At 39.0% G+C, this 9,350-nt stretch overlaps 1 non-coding gene and 1 pseudogene across 1 annotated transcript; both read left to right on the top strand.

Moving 5' to 3' along the window:
* Positions 1–4,077: 4,077 nt before the first annotated feature.
* Positions 4,078–4,184, top strand: LOC131822366 (U6 spliceosomal RNA). Its single transcript, XR_009350236.1, has one exon. It is a non-coding gene; the product is annotated as a U6 spliceosomal RNA (small nuclear RNA).
* A 1,264-nt stretch (positions 4,185–5,448) lies between these two features.
* Positions 5,449–5,549, top strand: LOC131822371 (U6 spliceosomal RNA; annotated as a pseudogene).
* The last annotated feature ends 3,801 nt before the right edge of the window (positions 5,550–9,350 follow it).

The raw sequence follows: 9,350 nt of genomic DNA, 5'->3' as shown, positions 1-9,350 counted from the left end.
GACCTTCCAGCAGACTAGAAGCAAGCACAAACCTCTCATGTTTCTCTCAATTTTGGTTCCCCAGCCTATGGACAATTACTTTGAAGTTCTGTAGCAATCACACTTATGTCCAATAACCTTTCTGCAATTGATCATGTCCTTGAAACTCACCAAAAATCATAAATATGCTGACAAGCTGTCTAAACACATCAATGTCCTTTGCTAAAAAACATAGGCAAGTTTGGTTTCTATCCTGGTAAGAGCCCAGTCCCTTGACAGTGATTTGTGAGACACAAGATTTGAGTATTTGAGATCTCTGGTCTATAGCAAAGAGTGACAGTCTGGTGTGCTTCAAGACTCTAGACAGAATGAAGGCTGAAGTGCCAGAACACTTGGGCTTTGTAAAGGGTAAGATTCTTGAACTGCATTCCATCTACTCCTTCCCACCTTGGCTCCCTCCAGTGGTTGGAGATTATGAGTTCCAAAACCCAGTCACACCTCTCTCCCACCTAAGAGCTTTACCAAAGCCCCCTTGTGTGTTTGCTGCTATGATTATTTAAGAAGATGAAGGAATCAAACCAAGGCTAACACTCTTAGACTCACTCAAGACCCAAGAATGTGTTGTCAAGATTATTGTCCCTGGAGTTTATTACTCAGATATTTACACAGAAAATTTTCCTCTTCTATCCTTCACACATCATAACTCTGACCTACCTATTTCAGCTACTCACTGATACTGCGCAAAACTGAGTGGATAGGGCTGGCTATGCAATGCCTCTCTTTCCAGGCTTAGTCAAAGGACACTTTCTTCCCATATCCTACTCTTCTCTTCTCCTCTTTTTCATCAGTTAGTCCCCATATTCTAATACTGTCTAATCTGTAAAAGAACCAACTCAAGAATTTACCAAATGTGAAGAATGAGGAACTCAAAAGGTGTAGCTGATAGTTCATCTCTAAGGGAAGAGTACAGAGAAGATGCGAAAGGGAAAGAGCAATAAGGAGAAGCTCCTATATCCCAATACTCTGGTTCTTTTTCCCAGATAGCTCTAAGTGAAAAGTAGACATTCCACTGTTGAAGTAAAGAAATTCTTCCCTTCATCAGACAATACACCTTTCCTGAAGAGTTATATGTGATTTAAATCCCATTTATTTATTAGACATTTTCTGAGTTATGACTCTCTGGCAGACTCCGGGGGATAAAGAGACAAAAGTTGACATGGATTACCCTTTGGGAGATCAGACTTGCAAACAGATAACTAACTAGAATATAAGGTTGAAACTGGCAAAATTTAAATTCACATAAAGTGTTTGGAAGCTGAGAAGAAGGAACCAAGATGGCAGGCATGGAGGGAACATAGAAACAGAGCTATAGAAGCTGGGACCTGATGTTAAGGTTGCAGGGGAGCTTCTGGGTTAAAATAATCATACTTTTTCTTAAATGTAACTCTCTAAACTCTGCCACAGTGAAGCCCAGAGCTCCCTAGCTAGTAGAAATCTTGGGCTGTCATCCTTAGAGGTACAGAGAAAGTAAACCTGAAATTGCTATGAAGGAAAGAACAAACCATTATCAATGAAAAATTATTTTGATCCATTATATTCCAAGAGAACTTCAATTTCAACCCATTCTGGGAAATCAATGTGTTTAACTTTGTCTAATAATAAAAATCATGCAAAGCACCAAAGTATAGCCTCCAAGATTCTAAAAGATAGGCTCGCTCTTCTCTTTCTCTTCCTTTCCTTCCTTCCTTTCCTTCTTTTCCTGTGCACGAAATCACTGACCCCAGGAAAATGGCGACACATGTCTAGAGGTCCTGGATGCCTGAAATCTGATACATGGGAAGAAACAGTGTTTGCTGCATGACTCGGTACCCAGGCTCCCTGGGCCTGTCTCTGGGTCCCGGGAGTATATAGTCAGGCAAGTCTACAAGCAGGCACTTCTGGGTGGACATGTCAGACTGCCAGAGTCATTCTTGCTCTTAGACTGAGCTGCTGAGAAGTTCTTCCTTGCCTGAACATCTCCCCTGGAACTTCAATCCTCATTTTGCCCCAAAATTGTTACTGAATGAGTAAATAAATTAGTAAATGAAGTAACCATGCTTTGGTATTGGTTAAAACACTGGAACTCACAAATTATTATGTAAAAATTAGAGTTGAATCAAGATTATCCCCATGTCCCTCTCAATTATTTCACTACAACTCCTTCACTAAAATATCTAAGGTTTGTAGGCTTCCTACAGAGTTACTCCTTTGCTCCTCACAAAAGTTGAGTAATAACTCAACCTTTGACTTGGGTTCTATAGATCTGTGAAACACTTTACTCTTCTACTTTTCTTCTCCTATCTAACTCCCCATGTCCTGCATGCTATTTGTTATGCTCCACAAATAAGTGAAACCATATGATAATTGACTCTCTCTACTTGACTTATTTCACTCAGCATAACCTCTTCGAGTTACTTATGCAGAGGAAAACCTTCATTGCACATTATATTGGAATTTAGAGAAACTAAAAATTACTCTAGTTACTCCAGTAATTCAAAAATTTTATAAAAATGACAAAATACACCACACCTAAGTAAGAGACTTATGTTGAACTTTCAAGATTTTTAATTGAGTCTTTACTGGCTCATAAAATAAACACTTGCTATTAATCTTTCCACATTAGATTCTACCTTATATGCTATATAAACTGACTTTCTAAAGTCACATATTAAATAGAATTCCAATCATATTCATTGAAAAGAAAACCCACTGAAACTTGATACCAAGGATTTCAATTTTTTTTTTTTTTTTTTTTTTTTTGCAGAATGGGTAGATTACTTTTTACTCTTTCTTTAAAGAAAAGTTAATTTGTTAAACCATATGCAAACTCAGTTTTCTACAGTGGAAAAGATGGGTTCTCAGAAACATGGAATTGAATTTGGTCTGTGACCTTAATGGCTCAACAGATGATTTTTCAGAAAGAAAAAAAAAAATCGAATAATGTATTCTGAAGCTCTTTTATTTAACTTGTCTCTGAAGCAACACATTCTCTGAGCTTTCTTTCAAGGGGAAGAGACCCTTTGTCATCACAGGTGTGATGCTGGTCCCCACACTTCCCCTTCAAGGACATGGACATGGTCACCAAGGTCCATCCTCTCAAAGCCACTCAATACATAAGGAGAGGAGGAGAGATCTCTGTGGAATGTCATCCCAGTACAATAGCATCTAAGAGCAGAGGGGACTATGCCAATGAGTCTCATTCTTCATTTTGGGGGCTGACCATTGTTTTCCATCGTCTCTGCAGCAGAGAAAGTGCTAAGCCTAGAAAGCCAGTTTCTGAACCTACTGGAGATACCACAGGAGTTTTTGCTACCTTCAAACCTGCTGGAACCTAAATCAATGCAAACATTCATGGCCAGTTATCCTAGGAAGTTTGAAGTTGTGATTAACCACTGCTAATCTTCTTGCTCAGAGATGGCTGGTAAATCTTATTCCTGGGGAGTCTGAGAATGCCAGGCTCATATGTCATTGCTTACATGCATAAAATGGCCTCATACAAGTAACCCAGACCTTCCCAAATGTTATTGCTTCCACAGAATACAACACCAAGGGATATTAGTAGATGTGAAGCAAATATTAAAATGAAGTGTTCCTTGGTTGGGTACACTTGGAAAATGCTCAGTTAAATATAGTGAAGTAGATTTTTTTTTTTACTACAGGACAGACATCTCAGGGCTTTTCACAAGTTTAGGAGCACTGGGACTCTTCAAGATGACTTCACTGAGTCCTTGGTTTGTTTTACCTTCCATCCACAGGCACATTCAATGACAAGAAGTATTTTAGCTTATGAATGACAGAAAGGAAGCTTTGTAAACCTAACAATAAATATTTCATGAACTTTGGGATGCAAACCCCAGTCTAGGATTCCCTGAAAGATTAGGAAGGGTCCAAGGGAAAACGAATGTGGTAAGTACAGAGGTCATTTTTAACTGGTTCATTAGTTTCAGTCCAGGATGCTCCACAAAAAGTCCCCAACAAAGCCTGCCCAGATACATGGGACACAACTCTAGGGATAAAGGGCTCATACCTAACCTTTCTTTTAAAGAATAACTGAAAGCAGTGCTCGCTTGGGTAGCACATACAGTAAACTTGGAAAGATACAGTAAGGACTGGCATGATCCCTGTGCATGGGTGACAACCAACTTCATGAAGCATTTCATAATTTTTATACGTTAAATATATTTCAATAAACTTGGAATTTTTAAAAAAGGAAAACAGAAAAGACTTTCTTCTAAATGAAAAACAATTACAATGATCACATGAGACACAAATATGTCTCACTCAGAATTATCTATGTAAGAAAATGTTCTCCTTCCTGCATAGTATGAGCCAAATTAATATACCCTTAACACTTAACATCTAAATAACTCTGAAGCCAGAAACGTGGTAAAATCCATTCACCAGGTATAACCATCACAGTGGAATTTCTACATTAAAGAAATACTCCTGGTATGGAATGTCAAGGTTACACAGGGACAAATTTGTGTTTCTATTGAGATATTTTTAGAAAATGAACAATTTAGCCTGAGAGACATATAAGTTCCATGCAATCTTTGAAAATATATTTGTGGAGCTGACCAGCTGCATTCCTAGGAAAATGTCCCTTCTGAAAGTAATGGTTGAGAATGTATGAGGGTTCCATCTTAAGATTTATAAACAGATTTTTTATATCTGTTCACTTTTTTAGTACAGAAGTATCAAAGTTCCCAGAGAACTTAAATACCAAATAACATTTATTGCAATAAATGTATGTTACATTCTATTTTATACATTACAGTTCAAGGGAAATATGTAGGTTGAGTTTTCATTCATAAGAGAATATGATTATATACACACCTATATAAATATAAAATTAAATGCAAATAATCAACATTCAAGTTCAGTTCTGTTTGCATTTATTCTCCGAGTTGGCCTGTGTGCATGTGTATAAGCATCCTTGCATGCAGGCACACATACACACACATACCCCTCAATCCAAAATCCACAATTTATTAAAACAAAAACATCTTTTCTTTTCTTCAATTCACTTTACAATTCTCTCAGGATATGGGTAGAATGCTACATTTAGAATGACCAAGTAGAATATATATATTTTTCTTTTTTTTAAAGATCTAACTTCATGTTTGACACGAAGAGAGCTTGAGAGAGCAGAAGCAGGGGGAGTGGGAGAGGGACATGCAGGCTCCCTATTGAGCAAGGAGACCAATGTGGGGCTTGATCCCAGGACGCTGAGATCACAGCCTGAGCCGAAGACAGAGGCTTAACCCACTGAGCCACCCAGGTGCCCCCCCATAATCTCTTAAAATAAAATATTTGAATTCAAATCTGTAGCTGGTGAAAATCAAGAACATCTATAAACAGATATTTTTATTTGTGCTATACAATTTCACATGCATTCAATTCACTGGTGTTAAGAATTGATTATAGGGCTTGCTTCCACACCACATATGCTAAACCTTGAACAATTACAGAGATTAGCATGGCCTCTGCACAAGGATGACATGCAGATCTGTGAAGTGTTCCATACAAAAACAAAAAAAGAACTGACTGTGATTACTTGATGCTGCATCTTGACCTGTGCTTCAAGCCTGACTGAGTATGCCTTGATTGTATTAATTTTTGATTAATTCTGGTGTTTACTATTATTTAAAATGCAACCCATTACTTAGATTTTTCCCCACACTTATGACTCGCTGATCAGTTTCGAAGCACATAAGACTCTCACTTGCATCAGATTATACGTGTTTAGGAAAATATAAAAGAAAAGTCTAAAAGATAAAAACTGTCTTGTTACCCAAGAATAAGAGATGAAGAAATTAATGAATGTTGTCTCTGGGCAGTACATAGTCTATCCAGATGACCTTCAAAGAAAGAAATGTTTCTAGATAAAAAATAGCCCTCTAGCAACACAAAGGAAGTCGATCATCATGTAAATGCACACTTAAAATAAAGATGAGAATCCTTTTCAACTACCAAGACTTTCGGTTAAAACTGACTTTTCCATACAATGCTGTGATTCTCACAGTAATGCTTTGGGGTGAAGAAAGTAGGATTGCCCCTCACTCAAGAAGGTTCTTAAACTCCTTTTAGCTTCTTCATGAAGACAAATTTCCTTAGTCTCCTCCTAACTCCAGCCCCCTTCAATCCTGTTTCACCAAAGGGACTGAGCTTTCTGATGCTCTCTTATCCAGTGACTGTGATACGACCCCTAAAAATGACATTAATATATGCCTCTATACAAACTCTCCTTTATGTACAATTAAGAAAAATGTTTATGTGTAATCCTAGATAGAGAAGTGCTGATGTCCATGAATTTCTCCTAACAGGTGCTATGGGCTTGCTTCATGTTAGACAGGGAGTATGCCCTCCTTCTCTAAGGGATACATGATCCTTATACCATCTGAGTAGTACCAATTCTGCACAACCAAAGAGCATGGTCCCAAAATAGAAATCTGTTTCCGATGTTTGGCAAACATACCCCTACAGCTTTTATGAGGCTTGAAGAAATTGGATATATGAGTTTGGATCCAAAAAGATATCATTTCTCTCAAGTTTTTTTCAGAATTGTATAGAATGCTCTCCTCATATTCTTCCTCCATGAGTTCCAAGGAGTTCACTGTCTATCTACCACTGTCTCAGGGCACTTGCCACTTTCTAGAGTGCCTGATCACTATTCCAGCCCTTGCTGGTCCCCTGTGTCCACTGGACTATGAGCATAAGGCCAGAATCCGATCTCATTCCTCCCTGTCTGTAGCACCTGGCAAAGAATGGAAGCACAAGAAGCATGCACTGAATGGATCATAAGCCACACCACTGCTCACATCTTCTGAATGCCAGGAAGTACTTGCCATTACCCAAACACACACTCTTCATTACCTCCCATTGCCCTTTACTCAATGACAGTCTCCTGGCCTGGAATGCCCTTCCCATGTCTTCACTGATTGAAAACACATCTATCCTTCGAAGACACATTCCCCAGAGCCCTTTCTCCAGAAGTGCTTTTCTGATCCTCTCTCTGATGGCACTTGCCCTTGTTAGTACTGTATCAAAGTCATGTGTGGCCAGTCTCTCCCCTCTGTGGGGAAACAGTGTTAGTTTCTCTCAACAACTCATGATTGTCTGAACCTAACCCATAAAACTGTGAGGAATAAAAAATATTTAGTTGGGTGAGGACTGTGACAAGGGCTTGCTCTTCTCATCAGAGACACTAATTCAGGAAAGAATGACTGAGGATATATAGAAAAATATGTAGGGAAGATGACTTCATATGTGGAACCCTTTCCTTACAAAAAGGTATATTTTAAGGGAACCATTGAAAGACGTCTTAGTGAATCATTTAATTAAGAATCTGATGGGTACGGTTTCTCACTCTTCAGTTCAGTTTAAAATTTTAAGAGCCAATTGGTGAAACAAACCAAAGAAAATGATACTGTAACTGTTCATAGCAGAACTTCGTAAACAGGAAGATTAACATACATAAAGTCACAGAAATACTGAAGATGAGTCAAGAACCTGAAAGTATTAAAGATTATATTGGAATATTTTAGGCCACTCTTGTCCATATTTAGTAAGGCTCATACTTCTTGACTGCTATAGGAAGCTACCAAGGAAGCAAGGATTCTGTTTTCAGGAATCTGAGTCCTACATTTCTGGTTTCTGGGCAGATCAGGGTGTCTACAGTGATTTCCAGTGCTTCCATTTATTTGCTCAGTTGTTCGGGTCCCAGATAGTTATCTACTATGGGGAAGGCACTATGCCAGCTAGTTTTACTGCTTCTTCTGCTGTTGTTCCCATCAGCCATTAAAACTAAAAGAACTACAAAGAAATAATTATTTCAAAGAAGAGCTACATAATTGTCAAAGGAATTCTCTAGAAATTAAGTAGTGAGAATGTTGAAGAACCCAAGTATCAAACAGGAAAATCAACATGGTCAGACAGGCTGGGTTTTCTACCTGAAGACATTAACATTTTTATTTGATTTGTAAGATAGCTGGACACTACTACAAATTTCTGAGAAAGTGACTACTAAGATCAAACCAGCTCTAAGAGAGATGATGCAGGGAACTCAAGCAGATGGGCTGAGGAAAGGCTTGAGTTTAGAAGGTAGTTGTTACAAAAAGAAGAGAGGAAAGTTGCAAGAGAGGGTGGATTTCAGACATGCTCTAAAGGAGGCAGACTGATAGAAGAAAGGATAAAGGGTAAGGTAAGAGGCAGATGTGGTAGTATTAATCATAATGGGCCTGTGGGCAATGTGCGCTGGAGTGGTTGAAAGTCATAAGGCCAGAGATGTTTTTTACTAAAGGAACTGGATTATGGAAGAGTTTGGAGAGACAATTCACCCATTTTATGTTCTCTTGCTTGCTTAGACGTCAAAGAAAATGCCAAAAAACCCATCTTTACTTGACATGAATGATCACTTTGTCCACACAGACGTAAGAGATATTTGGACGGGTGACTTGTAGATCTCCTCCATCTTGGGAGAGTCCACAATTCTACAAGACACGTACACAGAGAATATTTGAAATGTAATCGTCGGAGTGCCCTAGGGAGTTATTTAAAGAGAAGATAAAACCTTGAAAATATTCAATTAGGATGGAGGGAGTAAGCAGCGCTTCTCTACTCCAGACAAAAGCAAGGAAGGCCAGGATCAGGAAGGATATGAAGAGAACTGGAAACAAGAGATACAGATGTAATATGTTTTGCATTATGTCAAAGATCGATAATGACAGCACTCCCAAAATCTATGCCATTTTAATCTGTTCCATTTGAGGAATGATTAGTTCTTTGTTGATAATCTCTTAATTGTAAGAAGTTTTTGCCAGCGTTCAATTTTTTAGCAATGGCATTTACAAAAACATTTCAATCAGCTTTTCTTCCCAGGAGCACCTAACCTGGGCGATCTCTCCCCCAGCCCTGCACAAAGCCTATCTGCCCAGAAAGGCTTAACTGGCCTCTGTCTCAGGGGGAGCCTTTCAACAAAGAAAAGGGATTTGCATAAAGGTGGTCAGCTGAACACAGCCCCTACGTGAGGCTGTATAGCATTGAAAGGGCCTTTCTCCAACCTGGCAGTGTAATCCTCATGGAGAGCTTTTGTCCAAAAGCCTGTGGTAGGCTGCTTTATTCAGCTGACAATACACAGTAAAAGAATGAACGAGAACCGCCTCCTTTTGGTAAAGCTAAGGCAGCTGGCAGCCCACAAGCCTGACAGTTTACCGAATAAGAAGCAGGACAATTGTTAGCCCCAGACCCAAAAGGTGCTCTGTAAGGGAGCACCCACTGCTAGTGCTCCTGGCTGCATGCTGGGTGTTCACCACTCAAGACAAAGGTCCCGG

Source organism: Mustela lutreola, chromosome X (genome assembly GCF_030435805.1).
Source record: "Mustela lutreola isolate mMusLut2 chromosome X, mMusLut2.pri, whole genome shotgun sequence".
Classification (NCBI taxonomy): Eukaryota; Metazoa; Chordata; class Mammalia; order Carnivora; family Mustelidae; genus Mustela; species Mustela lutreola.
Note: the sequence above shows the minus strand (reverse complement) of the source record. Positions and strands in the feature narration are given on the sequence as shown.